An 18,160-nucleotide genomic window follows, 5' to 3' on the forward strand; every position below is an offset into this window, starting at 1 on the left:
TAAATTCACTCTATATATGTCTTTCCTATCCACTTTTGGACCAGCTTTATAATTCTGCTGATCCTTCATGAATGATGTAAGTCACATTTACTCACTATATTTCTATGAAATAGGTAAATTTGAGCTTCCTGAAAATTCTACCTTGAAAAATTATAATAATACATAAGTTCTATTCTGAACAAATAAGAAGTTTTCATAGAAACAAGATGGTTACTTATCTATAAAACTTCTACTTTTCTTAAAACATGAAATGTGTAATAAAGGTTTTTATGGTAGAAGATAGAATATTCTTTCACTCATCTATGAGTATGAAGGTCAGCCAAAATAGTAATAGAAAGTAAAGATGTATTCTCTTACACATTTAGATTAACATATGGGAAATCAACATTGAAATGGCACATTGTACTTGATAATGAAAGAATGAGTAACTATTAAATGAATTAAATGAGATTAATTTAATCTTTGGTTAAGAAAATATCAAGAGTTAAACAATGTTAAATGTGCATTCTGATAAAAAAAAAAAAAAAACCGTTTTTGAAGCAGGAATAACCAAGAAAATAAATTGATTGATTTTTGCTCTTGTTCATTTTTAAGGCATAAGTCCAGCCTTTTTTTCATAGTACAAAGTCTCGATTCCCTTTCTGACAACTAAATTTCCAAATTCTTTGAGCTGACCTTACGCATGCATAGAAAGGAAAGTTAAATCTTGGTACAACATCCATTAGTTATGTTCATGTCACTCTCTTGACTATCTTCCTCCTCCCTACCTAATAAAAACTAATCTTTTAAAATTACCACTCTCATTCACAGCTTAAATACTTTTTATACTCTTTCAAAATATAGTCCAAACTCTGTAGGTGGTATTAAAGCCTCTTTATCATATGGGCTTTTCTGATTTTTGGAGTTAGCATATGTAGTTTCAATAAAAGGGTGGCAGATGTGGCAATGGAGTTTATAGAGCATGAATACTGTAAGAGATCTATGACATAGCTTTGTCACTTTCTAGGACAGACCTTGAGTAAATTATTTAACCTTTTGACCCTGTTTTCTGATCATAAAAATGAAAAAAAATACACCCTTATTTTCTTATTAAATGTAAGTTTAAAAGGACTTTTCTCTTTGAAAAACTATCTTACAAAGATGTATTCTTATCGCTAGAACTTTTCTTTTTACATTTTAATGATTAAATTGGTTTACTGGTCTAATTGTCATAGGTGTCTCTGCTGGTAAGAGCCAGTTTTCCCCAGGGCCTGCCTAAAAAGAACAGCAGAGCTGAAATTCCAAGTCTTGGATTACGCAGGGACTTGACCGACCGTGAGCCAATCTGTCACCACTTAAATGGTAATCTATAAGAAAATAACATGTTAGGTAGCTTGTTATAATCCATCAGTTCATCTGATTTACTCAAAACTCCATTCTTAATGAAGGGGAAAATAATAAGGTATAGAACCTGTTTTGTATGGAAAAAAGAAAAAAAAAGAAGAAAGACTGAGAATTAAATAGAGCTATCTAGAAGAGTGGTGCTAGAATTTGAGTGAGAATCCTTGGAAAATATGACAGTGGCCCAAAGACACTGCCATGTAAAACAGTGTTATTTGTAGCAGAAGGTAAAAAAATCCCCCCAGAATATTTAGTGAAGGAGAGTTGGTTAAATTAAACTCCAAAGCTGCTTCTATTACTGATACTATTATTATTATTATTAATCTGCAATGAGTATCCATCTTCCTCAGTTCTTTCCTGTCTTAAATTTGCTCATGATAATAGGAATCATGTCTATAAATTGGATAGATTTTTTTCATAAAGGCTTTTAAATATGAATGTAGGTATAATGGGTTGTAAAATAATTCTCTAAGGTTTTAAGCATAGAAGAAATAGCTATCTTGAATGGTTTACTATATCCCAGCCACAGATTCTATTTCAGCTCTCGGATTCTATCATGACAATGTCCTTTTGATTCTTCATAAATGTTTAGAGTGGCACTCCTAGGCTTTGTAAAAGTTTTATAGTCAGGTGTCTAATTAGTCATCCGCATTCAATGGGTGGTTTCATTAAAAATAGCTTTTAACAATTTAAACTCAGAGTCTGAATGGCTGACCGGTTGGGTGTTGGCCAATTACCTGTGTCCTAAATAAAGGGCCAGATTTCTTCACTTAGCAGCCATCACTATTATTAACTCTAATAAGGTAAAGTGACAAATCTCTATTAGGCTAGATGATGCTAGAAATTGTTTAATATCAAAGAAAACATTTGTAAGCTGTAACACTCAAACACTTTAGCAAGTAAAATATGTGTATATATGTATATAAACACACCAAATATACATTTGCTTGCTATAGTAAATAATATATTACATTTCTGTACTTTGCACAAAGCATTTCTATATTTGCTGGTTTTTTTTTTTTGAATCAGAGTATGGTCAGTAGGAAAGAAAACATTTTCTCAGTTTTATTGATAAGAAACTGAAGTTGAGAGCCATGAGATGAACATATAATTACTCAAAACCAGGGCCAAACTAGAAGATGATTTTATAATTGATAAAAATCATAGCTACCCTCTATATTAAATCTCTCACTGTATAAATGAAGAAAATGAGACCTAGAGATAAATACACTACTCGAGGGCATTTATTTACATGGAATAGAACCAAAAATAGACCTTGCTGACTGTAGTAATCACTGGGGTATAGATTATTTTCATTTCACAAAATAAAAATCTAGGGATTAAAAGAGACCTTAGATTTTATTCATGGAAATCTTCATTTTGCTGCCAAAAATTCTGAGTCTAGAGGGAGTAATTTCTAAATTTCACACAGTAGCAAGGTTGGAGCACAGATCTCCTGATGCAGTATTCTTTTAAAATTATATAACTCTTTATGCTTAATCTATTTGCAATCATTTAAATGTCTAGGGCTCAAACCTCACCTCTATGTCACAGTGTATAAAGAAACAAAATAGCTGTAATCCAATTTCAAGGGATTTCATTTATGGGTAAAATGTGATATCTTGATACAGGTATATAATGTAGAATGATCAAATCAAGCGAGTTAGCATATCCATCAGCTCACTTATATTTTTTTATAGTAAGATAAATTAGTTACTTTGAAAATATTATTTTTCAACTGAATATGATATGAATCTTTTAAAAAAGAAAAAAAATTTCATGAACTCACAAAGCACTAGTGGAATGTTTTTTAAAAAACAATGTCTTAGGCTTGGCTTCCATAGCTCAGTGAGTAGGGCGCCAGCCACATACACCAAGGCTGCAGGTTCTTGGGTTCGAACCAGTCCTGGGCCTGCGAAACGACAATGACAACTGCAATCAAAAAATAACTGGGTGTTGTGGCAGGTGCCTGTGGTCTCAGCTACTCAGAAGGCTGAGGCAAGAGGATCGCTTGAACCCAAGAGTTTGAGGTTGCTGTGAGCTGTGACTCCAGGCACTCTACCAAGGGCGACATAGTGAGACTCTGTCTCAAAAAAAAAAAAAAAAAAAAAAAGTCTTGTACAGATGTGTAGTGTTCTTACTACATTTACTTGTCATGTTTTAATGACTCTCAGACTAATAATTTTAAAATTCAGAGCTATCCGTTAGCAAATCAGTGATGGATATAGAATGAAAAGCTAATACCACGTTGTCAGTCAGGATATTAGTCACTATAGGTAGTTAAGATGAGAGAGGTTTGCTGCAGAGAATTAGTACCAGGGTATTGAAAAAAAAGACGAAACAAAAGCAGAACACCAGAAGCTAGCATTTGTGCAGGAGGAAATAATTTGAGTATTTTTTAATTTAGAGCATTTAAAAAATATTACAAAGGACAGTTTAAAGCCCTGGACTTTGCTTCAAATATCACTAACTCCAAAAATAAAAACCTTGTATCTGGATTTTCTTCCTCATAATGGATTAGGTGAATGGGAATTTGAAGTGGGAATCTGTGGGAATTTGAAGAAAATATCATATAATGACAAATGCTGATATATTTTAGCAAAGGTTAAAAAATTGTTAAAATGTTAGTGTTAAAACATGCTAACAGACTTTTAATTAATGATTTTGCTAATCATTATTCCTTACCATTTATTTTTGGTTCACGTTTAAGGGAAACATTGATTCAAAGCTAATCTTTCTTTGATGCTACTGATGTTTACTGGACACCTAGCTCACGCAAGGCCCTAAATTAAAAAGCTGCTACTCAAAATGAGAAAGCAGAGTTCTGACCTTCAAAATCTTGAGGTGAATGGGAAAAACAATTACAACACCAAGTATCATTTCTTCAATTGAACTATTTATAGAGTACCATGATGACATAGGAGAGTGGTGTAAGCAAGAACATTTATTCAGATGGTTAAGGAAAATCACAGTAACTCTGAGAAACAGGCATTATTATTGCTGCTATACGATATTAACAATAACGGCTTAGAATTATAATGTAATCACTTAAATTGCTATCGGAAATTTTTCCTTAATTGGTATTTTACTTTTCTTAAATAGATGTGGGACCGTTTTCTTTCTTAAACTTACTAAAGGTTTGTTGACATGATGTGAATTTAGCACTGTACCAATTTTTGTTCCTATGATATGGAGAACATATTAGCTTCATATATATCTGAACACTAAAATCAACTGTTGCTGACTGGATTTTGTTCCCGCTCAAAATGTACATATTGAAGTCCTATACTGTATATGACTGCATTTGGACATAATACCTTTAGGGCAATAATTAAGGCTAAATGAAGAAATAAGGGTTAAGGCATTGATCCAATAGAGCCCATGTCCTTATAAGAGGAAGAGGCACCTAAGTTCTGTGTCTTACCACTCATAAACAGATAAAAGGTCATGGGAAGGCAGACCCAGGAGGTGGCTGCCTATAAGCCGGGAAGGGAGTCCTCACCAAATGCCTGGATTCAGGCATTGTGATCATGAACTAACAATTACTTAAGTAAATGCTTACTCGCAGGTAAACTGCTCATATTTTTCCTTTGTCTTTCCTAGTACTTTCCATAAGCAGGACTTCTTTGTTTTTGTAGATAAGGAGGAGAGAAGTGAAAAAGAGAGGGAAAGTTGATATTGGATAACAGAAGTATTTACTTAATGATCAATAAGAAATTTTGAAAATTGATATATTGCTAGCCCTATCCAGTAGTTTAGATTTTAATATGGCAATAAGGTGAATGTTAATATGTAGCAAAACCCTAAGAACTACAATTTAGAAACAGGACACAGAAGTGAATGTAAAATTCACAGAAGGATTAAAGAAGCTCAGTGTTAAGATGCTACAAGATACTGCACGTCCATATATTCTTCTCCCTTCAGTAGGTAAAGCTTGATTCCCCTTTTCTTGAGGTAGGCAGATCTTAGTAACATACTTACAATGAATATAACTTGATTAGATTTAGTGACTTGCTTCTAACAAATAACGGTAGCAGTGATAGTGTATTATCTTCAGTATTAGGTTTTAAGACTGTGGCTTCTATCTTTCTCTGTGGGAAGCCATCATGTGAACAGCACTGTGGAGAGGCACGTGTGGGGAGGAGTTGAAGCCTCCTGCCAATGGCCATGAGAATTAGTTTAGAAGGGATATATTAACTAGTGTGATGTAAGCATTCCAAATTGTATATGAAATCAGCACATTGTACCCCATAAATGCATTAATGTATACATGATCTTTGTGTTTATGATTTAATAAAAAAAATAATAATTAGTTTAGAAGGTACTCCTGTCCCTTCTGAGATTGAGGGCCTCATCTGAAATCTCATGAGACCTTTACTTGAAATGTCAGGAGGCCTTTGGACAGAACCACCCAGACATATTTTGTAGCTCCCAGGTTCTGTACTTTTGTAAATGCCTTAGTTAAGAAATGTTTAATGTTAAGTTTTAGAATAAATTGTTACATAGAATTAAAAAACCATTACAATTAGACTCACCAGGTATTAGACTAGAGAAATGCAAAATAAATCAACAAGTCAGTTCTTAAACATTAGATTGGCCAAATTTTAAAAGAATAATAATCCCACAAATTTACCAGACATACACTACTTATGAGTATTTCACTGAAACTCCAGGTTTGAAAAATAATTTGCCAACATGCCAATTATAAAACAAAACCCCACACATATCTCTGACTTAATGATTCTACTTCTAAAAATCTCACCTAAAAGAGTACAGTATATATAAATGTCCAAAAAGATGTACTTTCGCACCATTTTGTGCAATAGTAAAAAATAAATTATCTAACAACCACTCATTATATGTCAGACACTATCCTTAGTGCTTCTAAGAGTCTAGGAGATTGGCTCATTTTAGAATCCATTTTATGGATAAGAGAAACTGGGAACAGAGATGTGAAATAACTTGCTTGAAGTCATAAAACTACTATGTGGCACAGCAGAGATGTAAAGACATGCTTCAATTTAATATATTAATATTAAAATAGGAGAATGTTTCAATAAATAATGCACTCCAGTTACAGACTACTTAACATGGATATTTAAAAGAATAAGGTAGCTGCCAGGCATTGTGAGGGGAGCCTGTAGTCCCAGATAACTTTGGAGGCTGAGGCAAGAGAATTGCTTAAGCCCAAGAGTTGCAGGTTGCTGTGAGCTGTGCTGCCATGGTGAGACTCTGCCTCTAAAAAAAAAAAAAAGAAAGAAAGAAATAATAATAAAAGAATAAGGCAATACTCAGCGGCGGAGGCGGCTTGGCCTGGCGCTGGGCTTCGCGCGGCCCCCCCCCCCCCCCCTATGAGGCAGAGGCCGCAACAGCCCTTAGCGCTGTCGCTCCGGGGCCGCGGCGAGCTGGGCTCCCGCAGGGGCCGGGCCGAGTCCCCACCTCAGCCTGGCTCCCAGCCACTCTCCCTCCCTCCCTCCCTCCCTCCCTCTCCCCGATACAGGGGGCGGAGCTCCGGGATGGCGAGGCAGCGGCAGCTGCCGCTTTGTACCCGTCTTGAGCCGCCTCCTCCGCTAGGGAGAGGCTGCCCCCGAGCCAGACCTGCCACCGCTGTCCCCGGGCCATGGCCCCCCGCCGCCACCCTTCCTCTCGCAGTCCGGCCCGCTGGGCTCCCGGCCGCCTCAGCTGATGGTGTTCAGCAACGTGGGTCGGCCGCCCGAGGAGGAGGAGGACGCGGAGGTGGCCCTGGAGTCGGGACCCTCGGAACTGCCCGCACCCCTGTGCCCTGGACCCCAAGGCCCTGCCGCCGGGGTTGGCACTCGAGCGGACCTGGGGCCCCGGTGTTGGACTAAAGGCGCAGTTGGCGGCTCTCGGGCTTGGGCAACCGGCGGGGCCAGGGGTCAAGACGGTCAGTGGGGGTTGCTGTCCGTGCCCCCCGCAGCCGCTCCCTCCCCAGCCGCAGCCTCCTGCTGCCACCCCGCAGGCCGGGGAGGACCCCACAGAAACAAGCGACACGCTCCTGGTCCTAGAGGGGCTGGAATCGGAGGCCGAGAGCCTGGAGACTAACAGCTGCTCGGAAGAGGAGCTCAGCAGCCCGGATTGTGGAGGAGGAGGCGGCAGCCGACTTCTGCTGCAGCTCCCAAGGCTCGGAATTACCCTCGGCGCCCTTCCCGTTGCAGGACTTGGCCCCTCCAGGGCGCCTGAGTAGAGGGGAGCAGCAGCAGCAGCCTCCCTGCCACCACCACCTCCGGGGCGCCTCCGGCCACTCGCAGGCCCTTCCTGGAAGGGATCATTTAAAATCCGCCTCAGTCGTCTCTTTCGCACAAAGAGCTGCAATGGTGGCTCCGGTGGTGGGAATGGGACCGGCAAGAGGCCTTCTGGAGAGCTGGCTGCTTCAGCTGCGAGCCTGACAGACATGGGAGGCTCTGCTGGCCGGGAGAAAACCCAGGTTGACAAGAACTCAAAGTGCCTTTTCTCCGGTCTCCTTCAGCCCCCTGTTCACAGGTGAATTGAACAATTGAACAATTGTTCAATTGAACAATTACCCTCCACAGTGTCACTTGTGTACGTGGACATTTCTCAGCGGGGCCTGACCTCTCCACACCCTCTAACTCCCCCTCCTTCTCCAAGAAAAAGCCTCAGCCTTCTAGATGCATTTCCCCAGATTGGTCCCATCCAAGCAGCTGCATCCTTACACAGCCAACCTCCCCAGCACCTCCAGTGTTCCCTCTACCGGCCTGACTCAAGCAGCTTTGCAGCCAGCCTTGGAGAGTTGGAGACATGTGGTTGGTATTGGGGTTCCATGAATTGGGAAGATGCAGAGATGAAGCTGAAAGGGAAACCAGATGTTCTTTCTTGGTACCAAACAGTTCTGATCCTTGTTATATCCTGAGCCACAGTTTCAGATCACAGGGTATCACCCACCACACTAGAATGGAGCACTACAGAGGAACTTTCAGCCTGTGGTGTCATCCCAAGTTTGAAGATCGCTGTCAATCTGTTGTAGAGTTTATTAAAAGAGCTATCATGCACTCTAAGAATGGGAAGTTTCTCTACTTCTTAAGATCCAGAGTTCCAGGACTTCCACCAACTCATGTCCAGCTGCTCTATCTAGTGTGCGTTTCAGCAATGTCAAATCCCTCCAGCACCTTTGCAGATTCCGGATCCCGCAGCTCATCAGGATAAATCACATCCCGGATCGCCCACTGCCTAAACCTCTGATTTCTTATATCCGAAAGTTCTACTACTATGATCCTCAGGAATAGGTGTACCTGTCTCTAAAGGAAGTGCAGCTCATTTCCAAACAGAAGCAGGAGGTAGAACGCTCCACATAGTGAGGGAGGGGCCCCCTGCTGATCGCCACTAAGGGCATTTGGTTGCCAAGTTCCAGTTTTGAAGAACCAAATGAAGCTACCATGTAAAGAAGAGAGGAAAATCAAGAGGGAATAAGAAGGTTTGGGATTCTTTGTGCAAAAAGTTTGGTTCCCCTTCACAGCCCTGGGGCTTGGAAGAAGCACACAACCCTAATGCTCTGAGTGGGGGCTCCACTGCTCATGTCCACTCATGTGGTGTCCTAGAACTGGAAAAGCTCCTTGGAAAACTGGAAGAAGTCTCAACACTGTTTCTTTTTCAGAAAAAAATAAAAATAAAAATAAATAAATAAAAGAATAAGGTAGATCCATAGATAATTTCACAAAGTGACATCATCAATCATTTTCTTTCAAGAGAAACTACATATCAGAGCTTGCCAACTAAAATGCCGAAGGGTATTCAGTAGGATATTCTTATTAATATCATGACCTAGATAGCTCTAATAGATTGCCCCATGTGGAACATGAGTATATTATTTCTAGAGTGCCTGATTTTTTTCAAGGAAAACCATGAAAATCTGATTTTTTTAAGTAAAAATTTGCCATATCAAATGAATGACCACAAAGTACCTTTTTCTTTTGAGACTGAGTCTTACTCCGTCTCCTTAGGGTGGAGTGCTGTGGCGTCCTACCTCACAGCAACTTCAAAGTCCTGGGCTCAAACAGTCCTCTTACCTTAGCCTCCCAACTAGCTGGGACTACAGTCACCTGCCACAACACATAGCTAGTTTTTTTTTTTTTTTTTCTTTTCTATTTTTTCTTTCCTATCTAGGAGTCTCAGTTTGGTTTCAAACTTCTGAGCAATCCACCTGCCTCGTCTTCCCAGAGTGCTAGGATTACAGGATGAGCCACCTCATGCCCAGCCAACAAGTTACATTTTTAAAGATGAAACATAACATTTCTGAACAGACCACCCACTGTTTCAGGTTGAGAACTCTATAAATTAACAATAATAAATTAAGGACAGTTATTCAAAGCGACTTGATCAAAACTTCATTGAACCAGGCTTGACTACATTACCATATCTAAGGAAATATGTCTTATTCAAATCCACTGAAGCCTGGAAAAGTGGAGAGAAAATAGTGATACCACCCAGACAATGTCAGTCCTGGTACTGCCCATCCTAAGAAGCAACCTATAAGGTCAGATATAGCGTGGACTCTGCATAGGCTTCTGGAAGAATGACAGAGAACTTGGACTCTTTAGCCAGAACACTTGTGTCTGAAGCCCAGCTCAGACACTTAGTAGCTACTCAAAACCTCTCTCCCTTCATGTTCTGTTTGTAAAGCAGGGATCTAACTGTGCCTCACAGAGATGCTGTCAGAAAATAATGACTCGATGCATAGCAGCTATTATTACTATGGAGATGGAGCATTAGATTACTAGAGTCTGGTGCCAGAAACCACTCTTATCATTTAAGTCTTTTTTGCTGACATTATTTTCAGAAAACAATTCCTGATTATAATAGGCCTGTGTAAAATGAAAGAATGTCTTTGGCCTGAGGGCATGAGAGCATGAGAGCAAACACTATTGTAGTTAAAGACCTTGGTATAAATTAAGAAATTGCCATTCTTTTTTACTTTTATTTTTTAGAATTGAGAGCTAAAATTGTGTGTACTTACAGTATACAACATATTGTTTTAGAGTATAACACATTATGGACTCTGGCCAATTAACACATGCATTACCTCAAATAGTTATTTCTGTGATGAGAAAACTTCACATCCATGCCCTTAGAATTTTTCAAGAATATAACATATTATTAACTATAGCCACCATATTTTATAACGGATCTCTTGAATTTATTTCTCCTAACTGAAATTTTATAAACTTCGACCACCATCTTCCAACTCCCCACTCTGCTACCCACTGGACCACTCCAGGCCCTGATAACCACCATTCTGCTTTTAACTTCTCTTGGGTCAATTTTTATATATGAGTGAATTCTTATACCATTTTTCTATGTCTGGTTTATTTCACTTAACATAATGTCCTTGAGGTTTAGCCATGTTGTTGAAAATGCCAGAATTTCTTTCTTTTCATGGCTGAATAGTTACCTCTGTGTATATATACCACTTTTTTTTTCCCATTCACCCATTGATAGACATTTAGGTTGACTGCGTAGCTTCATTATTGTGAATAATGCTTCAGTAAACATAGGCATGCAGATGTCTTTTTGACATAGCAATTTATTTTCCTTTTTATAGATAGTGTCTAAAAAGTAACCACTGTGATCAGTCAAAATATATAGGGTAAATGAGAAATTGTAGCCAAATGTATCTTTATTTACAAAATCTTCCTTACAAACTTTTACAAGAGGTGACCAACAGGTTATAGAATATTTTGTAAATACTGTAGAACCTCTGTTAAGTTGACCACCCAAAAGACTACAACAAACTGGGCAAGATACAGAAGTGTTCAACATAAGGAAGTGGGACTACCCTACTGGTGTGTACCTGGAGTGCATGTCCGGTCCGTGAGAATTACGTCAATTTAAAGAGATGGTCAGGTAGGGAGGTGATCAACTACGGAGGTTCTCCTGTATTTATGTAGTTTGTGTATGGTGAATTTGGGAGTGACTTTTGGGACACCTGTATATACCCAATTATGGAATTGCTGAATCAATGGCAGTGTAATTTTTAACTTTTTGAGAAACTTCCATAATGTTTTCCAAAATTGCTGTTATTTTACAGTCACACTAATAGTGTGTGAAGGTTTCTTTTTCTGAAAATCCTAGTCCACACTTATTATCATTTCTCTTTTCGGCAATAGTCATTCTAATAGGTATTAAATAATACATCATAGCATTTTTCATATATTTGTTGGTCTTATATTGAGAAATGCCTATTCAGGTCATTTGCCCATTTTTAAAATTGGTTTTGTTTTTAATTGCTATTGAGTTGAGTTCCTTATATGTATACTTTTAGATATTAACCCTTCATCAGATATATAATTTGCAGGCATTTTCTCTCATTCTGTAGATTTCCTATGCATGCTATCAATTCTCTGCTGCGTAGCTTTTAATTTGGTGTAATCACATTTTTCTATGTTTTCTTTTGTTGTTTGTGCTTTTGTGGTCTTCTGCAAGAAATCATTGCCCAGACTAATGCCATGAAAAATTTCTCTATGTTTTCTTCTAGCTTTACAATTTCATGTGTGTTTAAGTCTTTCATCCCTATTGATGTGATTTTTATTTATAGTGTAAGATGAGGGTCTAATTCCATTCTTCTATATGTGCATATCCAGTTTTCCCAATACCATTTAATGAAGAAAATACTTTTTCATGATTGGGTGTTCTTGGCATCTTTGATGAAAATCAATCAACTGTGAATATGTGGATTTAATTCTGGGCTCTCTGTTTTGTTCCATTGGTCTGTGTCTTTTTCATGTCATTACCATGCCATTTTAATTACTGTAGCTTTGTAGTAGATTTTAAAATTAGATAGTTGGGGGCAGCACCTGTGGCTCAAGTAGGGCGCCGGCCCCATATACCGAGGGAGACAGGTTCAAGCCCAGCCCCGGCCAAACTGCAACAAAAAAATAGCCGGGCGTTGTGGCGGGTGCCTGCAGTCCCAGCTGCTTGGGAGGCTGAGGCAGGAGAATCGCGTAGGGCCAAGTGCTGGAGGTTGCCGGGAGTCCTGTGACGTCATGGCACTCCACCGAGGGCGGTAAAGTGAGACTCTGTCTCTACAAAAAATAAATAAATAAATAAATAAAATTAGATAGTTGGATGTCTCCAGTTTTCTTCTTTTTGCTCAAGGTTTCTGGGCTATTTGGGGTCTTTCGTGGCTGTATAAAATTTTTCTGGGGAAAAAAATGCCATTGGGATTTTGATAGGGACTACATTGAATCTGTAGATAGCTTTGAGTGCACATGGACTTTTTTTAATTAAAAAAAAAATTCAATGCAGTTCAAATCAGTGTATCTGATTGACCTGAGCTTGTTCACTGCCAAACCCAGAAATAGGGCTGCTTAAATTTCTCTGCCTATATTTGTCCATGGTAACCAAGATGTAAAGGAATCTGCTTCATTGAACTTTAAACTTCTTATTGTCCTTATTTTTGTGGATTTTAACAGATTTATCATCCTTTCACCTGGCTGTGACCAAAAAATCCTTGATGTCTTTACCTTTTCTAAGCATGGCCATTAGGCATGCAGAAATGGTGTGGACCAGCACAGCAAGTAGTGAGAAGTGAGGAGGATGAAACAGAATCTATATGGATATTTTTTTTTTTCACAGTTTTATTGAGGTATAATTTACATAATACAAAATTCATACCTTTTAAATGCACAGTTGGTGAGTTTTAGTAAATTTCTACAGGTGTGCAATTATTGTCCCCAAAAGTTTCCCCTAATTGCATGCATCACTTCCTAATCTTAAAGCTTCTTCAGATAATTATCTGATTTCTATCACAGATGGTAACTTTTTCAGAAATTTCATACTAACAAAATAATTTAAAAGGTAGTCTTTTGAGTCTTTTTTTTTTTAACCTTAGCTTAGTATTTTTAAGGATAACATATTCTTTTGATCCAGATGTCTTTCCATTTATTTGTATCTACATCAATGTTTTACTCTATTCAGTGTACAAATCTTTCACCTCCTTGATTAAATTTACTCCAATAGGTTTTTAAAATTTGTTTGCTATTTATTTATTGTAGTTATTGTTGATAAGATTGCTTTCTCGATTTTCTTCTCAGGTAGTTAGTTGTTAGTGTGTAGACATGCCATTGATTTTGAATGTTGATTTTTTTATCCTTCAACTTTACTGAATTCATTAATTAGTTCTAACTCTACAACTCTAACTTTAGAGTTTTATCCATAGAAGATCCTTTTATCTTCAAAAAGACAGTTTTGTTTTTCATAATTTCAAAATATTAATGGGTAAAAATGTTTTTGTTCATGGATAGTTTTGGAATGCTTGAGTCAGAGCTGTTAGTGTGCCCTTCATCCATATACTATTCACTGTAGCCATTAGGTACATTTTTGCCCCTCTCCACCTTCTCCCTCCCTCTTGCTTGTTTTCTAATAACTTTCACTTCTCTCTGTGTCCATCACTTAGTTCCAGTTTATTAAAGAGTATAAGATGTGTTTATTTTTCTATTCTTGATATACTTTTCTTAGGATATTGGTCTCAAACAGACATAATTTAACATCTTTCCAATTGGGATGTCTTTTAGTTCTTCCTCTTGCTTAATTTCTCTGGCTGGGACATCTAGTACTATGTTGAATAGAAGTGGCAAGTGTGGGCATGCTTGTTTTGTTTCTGATCTTGTAAGAAAAGCTTTCAACTTCACATCCTTTGAGTGTAATGTTAGCTGTGAGCTTCTTATATATGGCCTTTATTGTGTTGAGGTACATTTCTGTTATAGCTTATGTGTTGATAGTTTTTCTTATGAAAAGGTGGTCAATTTTGTAGAATGCCCTTTCCACAATTGTTGAGAAGATAATTATGAATTTTGTCCTTCATTCTGTTAATGTAGCATATTGCATTTATTGATTTGCATCTCGTGAATCATCTTTGCAACCCAGGGAAAAATCCCATTTATAATGATGATAATGATAATAATTCTTTCAATGTGCTGTTGAATTTGGTTTGCTAGAATTTTCTTGAGAGTATTTGCATTTATGTTCACTGGGAATAGTATTTCATAATTTTCTTTTCTTGTAGTGCTGTTACCTAGTTTGGTGTCAGGGTAATAAAGGCCTCTTTGATTTTAGTTAATAGTTTGGGAAGGATTGGTATTAGTTCTGTACATATTTGGTATAGTTTTATAGTTTAACAGTAAATAATGGGGTCCTAGGTTTTTCTCTGACAAAGACGTTTTCTTTCTAATTTAATCTCATTACTGGTCATCCAGACTTTCTCTTTTTCAATGATTTAGTCTCGGTAAATTGGATATGTCAAGGAATTTTACTATTGCTTCTAGTTTGCCCAATATGTTGGCATATGATTATTCACAATAGTCTTTTTTTTTTATTTGTGTATTATCATTTGTAATGTCTTATGCATTTCTGATTTTGTTTCTCCTCTTCTATTTTTAGTTAACTAAAACTTTGTTGATTTTGTTTATCTTTTTAAGATATCAACTCTCCACTTCATTGATCTCTACTATTATATTTTTAATTTCTATTTCATTTATTTCTGTGCTCTTTATTTTTTATTTTCCTTCTCTAACTTTGGGCTTAATTTGTTCTTTTTTTGCTAATTCATCAGGTATAAACTTAGCTTGTTTATTTGGTATTTTTCTTCCTTTTGAACATGGAAGGATATCCATAGGTGTGTATTGCTGATTTGCTCTCAGAAGCTATTGCTGCTTCCCAGAGTTTTGGTATGTTGTGCTTCCATTTCAGTTTTCCTCAAGCTCTTTCTTAAAACCCTTTTAATTTCTTATTTTGTCTATTGGTTTATAGGAGCATGTTGTTTAATTTCCACCTATTTGTGAATTTTCCAAAATTTCTTCCGTTATTTATTTCTTCTGTTATACCACTGTGGTCAGAGAAGATCCCTGATATGATTTTAATCTAGAAGATGTTTTTAAATGAATAGCAGTGAAAGCACAACTTAGCAAAATGAGTGGGAAATAGTTAATACCTTAATTTAATGGAAAGTTATAAATTTGAAAGTTGGTATTAAAAATAAAAAAGGATTGAAAGACAAATCTCGTATGTTCTTATTCATGTATGGGAGCCAAATTTGATCAAACAATTGATCTCATGCAGACAGAGAGTATAATGATGGTTACCAAAAGTTGGAAATAAAGTTGGGATGGTTAGTGCATACATAAATGTAATTACATAGTTACATAAAATGAATACTGATAGCACAGTATAGTAACTAAAATCAATAAGTTAGGGTATGCTTTCAAGAAACTAAAAGAATGGAATTGGAATGTTCCTAACATAAACAATAAATGCCTGAAGTGATGTATATTCCATTCATCCTGGTTTGATTAATACACATTGTATGTATGCATCATATTACATGTACCCTATAAGCATATACGACAACTATGTACCCATAATAACTACAAATAAAAAATTTTTTAAAGTAAAAGTTTTTAAATCGATATTCTAAGCTTAACTCAAAGATGATAGAGAAGAGTAATTTAAATCAAAAGTACAATTGACACAAGCCCTGTACAGTTAAAAATCAATGTACAAATTTAGGTCCCCCCAAATTTGACCACTAATAGCCTGATGCTTAGTAGAAACATTATGTATAACATAAACAGTTAGGGTTTATCTCAACAACATAATGTTGATTTAACATTAAAAAAATCTGTCAAAATAATTCACCACACTAATGGAAAAGAAAGACAAAATTCACATGATAATACATTTGGCAAAAGCATTTCACATAATTGAGCACCTACTTATGATTAAAAAATCTCTCAGCAAACTAGCAATATAAATAAAACTTTAATACAGCATAGTGAAATACTGAACTCTTTCCATTTGAAATTAGGAATAGGGCAAGTATTTCTACTCTCACCACTTTACTGTCATTGTCCTAGAGACCCTAGTTAATTCAGTAACAAACAATAACAACGATAGCAAGGATATCAATAATTTAAGGTTTAAAAAGGAAGAAAGAAAGGATCTTTATTTTCAGACAGTATGATTGTTTACTTAGAGAATAGAAAAGCATCTGCAAAAGGCTAGTAGATCAAATAAGTGAATTTGGAAACATTGCAGTACAAAATGACAACATGCGAACCATACTGAAGGAAACACACTTAGCCTTTGGAACTATTAAATGCTGACTGGGCACCAGTCCTTGCCAGAGTCCTACATGAAGTTAACAAACCAGAGCAGTCCAGGGCAGTATGGGTTGGTTAAGTCCTAATTTAAACTATGAACCTCTCTGAAAGCGTTTAATGAGACAAAGGATAGGAATTCTCTGACACAATTTGATCTTGGTCACTTTCCCTCATCTCTGAAGGTCCCGGAAGGCTCAATCATCTTTATTAAATTCAGCACATTCAGGTCCTAAAGGGTCCCTGTTTATTAAGAAAGGACTGGAGTGGCTTTTTAAATACATGTGTTTAATATGTAGTTTTCCCTAATTGACCTTTTCTGATTCTGTTCTAATATAATCATATTGTCTACTCTCTTATCTATTCAAATACTTTATTTAAAGACAGTGTCTATATGTCAGCCACTATTGTCGGTGAGGTTTCAATACTGAACAGGACAAAATTCCCCATCCCCATGGGGCTTTCTAGTGGAGGTGGGAAACAAACCAAACATCTGGCAGAACAGCTGAAGGAACCAGAAGCAGTGGGGAGTAGGACGGCTGGCAGGAGTGGGGCTCTCAGGAAAGACATCACTGACAAACTGTTGGGTGAGCAGAGACCTGAAGGAGGTGGTGGAAACGCAGGTCAGAGAGGGGCTCATCCTGCTGGCCCTGCTGGCCCCTCTATGTGGCCATCTCATAGAACCAGAGCATGCCCAGGGCTTCCAAGGCCACAGCAGGGGTGGGCTTAGCTGGCTGAGGGCACACCTGCACACATGGGCAGATCCATGGAGGCAAAGGGAAGAAGTTCTTTTTTTTCTTTCTTTTTTTTTTTTCTTTGAGACAGACTCTCACTCTGTTGCCTAGGCTAGAGTGTCATGGCAGCAGTCTAACTCAAAGCAACCTCAAACTCCTGGGCTCAAGTGATCCTCCTGTCTCAGCCTCCCAAGTAGGTGGGACTATAGCTGCCCCCTGCCCCTAGGACACCTGGCTAAGTTTTCTATTTTTAGTAGAGACAGGGTCTCACTTTTGTTTAGGCTGGTCTTGAACTTCTGACCTTATGCAATAGTCCCACCTAGAGTGCTAGAATTACAGGCGTGAGCCACGATGGCCAGCCGAAATTTCTTTTCAAAGTCATGATACAAAGAAGAAAACAAGAAGCAAGGTTATCAGCTGAGAAACTTGATGGAGAAGAGGGTATTTGAGGTTTAAGGAGAGAGTAGGAGGAGGTGCTCTGGAAGAAGGGAGGAATGACCAGAAAAGGGAACCAGCAGCCCTGGGGACTCAGTGTGACAAAAGTGAGATCAGTTAGCCCAGTGGTGTCTGCTGCTCAGACATACCCATCAGTAAAGGGGAAGATGCGCAGTGGAGAGAGTTGGGTTACGCAGGGTTGGGGTTTTGCCAGCTGAGCATAATAAGGAAAGAGAGAAACAAACAAAGAGGGTAGATGCAAAGGAGCGCTTAAAGGAGAAACCAGGGACCTTCGGTTGGGTAACTAGGAAAGGAGACCTGGAGGAGTGACAGTAACAGGAAGTAGGATCAAAGGATTTTGAATAGTGGCAGAGTCCACGATGCTGTTAAAGTCCAGGTGAGGGAAAGACAGGAGAATGGGCTGCTTGGAGAGGGAGCTGGTTAGACAATTGCTGTTGCAGCTTCTGCACTGTTTAGGACTTGTAG

General features: G+C 38.0%; 1 protein-coding gene and 1 pseudogene across 1 annotated transcript in view; one reads left to right on the forward strand and one right to left on the reverse strand.

The window, feature by feature from the left end:
* Positions 1-18,160, reverse strand: part of LOC128563326 (ral guanine nucleotide dissociation stimulator-like) — a 143,172-nt gene that overhangs the window by 82,841 nt on the left and 42,171 nt on the right. The gene's annotated exons all lie outside the window — the stretch shown is intronic.
* LOC128563565 (suppressor of cytokine signaling 7-like) lies at positions 7,051-8,813 on the forward strand (annotated as a pseudogene).

Source organism: Nycticebus coucang, chromosome 13, assembly GCF_027406575.1.
Source record: "Nycticebus coucang isolate mNycCou1 chromosome 13, mNycCou1.pri, whole genome shotgun sequence".
Lineage (NCBI taxonomy): Eukaryota > Metazoa > Chordata > Mammalia > Primates > Lorisidae > Nycticebus > Nycticebus coucang.